A 2,388-nucleotide genomic window follows, 5' to 3' on the forward strand; every position below is an offset into this window, starting at 1 on the left:
TAGAAAGACAGCGGCATTATGTTTCTAAACGCGATCTTGAATGTGATACTACCAAGAAAGTCTTCCATCTACTTTCAGTACAAAGACTTTAAAATGACTGTTTCACCGGCTTTTGCAAGTGTTCTATGCCAGAAATCGTATGCATTGCGGTTTTTTTCTACTTAGTGTTAATCTGTTCTCTGAGGGACACTTGCTGATGTTGCTGACTGTCCTATTAGCAACGTCATTTGTGTTACATTCTAGGTCTTTCACAATAACACTTGTGTCATCTGCAAAGATCAATATTTTATTATTCATCTGTCATGCTCAGCGGTAGGTCATTGATACAATCAAGAAGAGCAATGAACCGAGAACAGATCCCCGTGGCACCCATCGCTGAACACAACTGTAATCATATTCTGATCTCTCCACTGTTTGTTGAACCTTCTACTTCCTACTTTTCCATACGAAACGATCCACTGAGGTTTTTTTTTCTCTGCTTCCGTAATGTTCCGCCTTACGTAGAAGTATTGCATGATCAACACAATCAAATTCTTTTCTTAAATGAAAGAAAATGTATACTGTTGTCAACCTATCGTTTAGCCCAGCTACGTTACTATATATATTTTTTTTTTTAGATATCCCTTCCCTGAAAGCAAACTGCTAGTCTGGCAGCGAGTTATGTGCACTGAAACGTTCCACTTCAGTCCAACACGTTGCTTTACTCAAAAACTGGTAGGAAATAAATTGGCCTTTCAATGTCTACTTTCTCTCTCTCAGTATTTCAATTTGTCAGGAAACTGACCATACCTGAAACAAACACTGTACAGTACAAACTTAATGCTTCGTGCACTGATCTCTATAATCTTACTTCAAATTTCATCATACTCATGTGGGTCTGTACTTTTTAATGAAGTAATAATGGACACAATGTAATCTTATTTCCTTTCCTGATGTGATATACACTACTGGCCAATAAAATTGCCACACACCGAAGATGACGTGCTGCAGATGCGAAATTTAACCGACAGGAAGAAGATGCTGCGATATGCAAATCATTAGCTTTTCACAGCATTCACACAAGGTTGGCGCCGGTAGAGACACCTACAACGTGCTGACATGAGGAAAGTTTCCAACCGATTTCTCATACACAAAGAGCAGTTGACCGGCGTTGCCTGATGAAACGTTGTTGCGATGCCTCGTGTAAGGAGGATAAATGCGTACCATCACGTTTCCGACTTTGATAAAGGTCGGGTTGTAGCCTATCTCCATTGCGGTTTATCGTATCGCGACATTGCTGCTTGCGTTGGTAGAGATCCAATGACTGTTAGCAGAATATGGAATCGGTAAGTTCAGGAGGGTAATACGGAACGCCGTGCTGGATCCCAACGGCCTCGTATCACTAGCAGTCGAGATGACAGGCATCTTATCCGCATGGCTGTAACGGATCGTGCAGCCACATCTCAATCCCTCAGCCGACAGATGGGGACGTTTGAAAGACAACAACCATCTGCACGAACAGTTCGACGACGTTTGCAGCAGTATGGACTATCAGCTCGGAGACCATGGCTGCGATTACCCGTGACGCTGCACCACAGACAGGAACGCCTGCGATGGTGTACTCAACGACGAACCTGGGTGCACGAATGGCAAAACGTCATTTTTTCGGATGAATATAGGTTCTGTTTACAGCATCATGATGGTCGCATCCGTGTTTGGCGGCATCGCTGTGAACGCACATAGGAAGCGTGTATTCGTCATCGCCATACTGGCGTATCACCCGGCGTGATGGTATGGGGTGTCATTGGTTACACGTCTCGGTCACCTCTTGTTCGCACTGAGGGCACTTTGAACAGTGGATGTTATATTTCAGATGTGTTACGACCCGTGGCTCTACGCAAAAAATTCCGTCCGTCTAGTGGTCCGTCATACATAAAAACCATCCGTTTCTTGTACTTAAGCATCTGTTATATCATCACAACAGTTTCATATCTACTGTACATCGATACGGGGTGCTAACCTTCTCGACATTCGCTCATCTAGAGAAATCTTGTGCTCTTGCATGGGTGCGGGACAGCAGTTACAGCCTCGGTTCACACTGTTCCTACACGGAACATGGAATGTAGCGGTCTACTTCTGGTCAGCTGCAGGGAGCCTTGGTCAAAGACAGTGCGAGATCTTCCTGTCTCTAACTGTATCCTAAGAGTGCAAGAATGCCCTGTGACTCCCATCCATATAGAGAAAGATTGTAAGTTATGCATTATGATCGACGTGCTAGATATAGGTAGGTCGCTGTCTGGTATACTTTGGTGTATATGTTCGAAAATTAACAATGAATGAACATACTGCACAGTCATCTACTTACACTCGTGTGGTCCTAGCAAAGCAGTGGAGGGTCTGTTTAACGAT

This window comes from Schistocerca piceifrons, chromosome 1 (assembly GCF_021461385.2).
Source record: "Schistocerca piceifrons isolate TAMUIC-IGC-003096 chromosome 1, iqSchPice1.1, whole genome shotgun sequence".
Lineage (NCBI taxonomy): Eukaryota > Metazoa > Arthropoda > Insecta > Orthoptera > Acrididae > Schistocerca > Schistocerca piceifrons.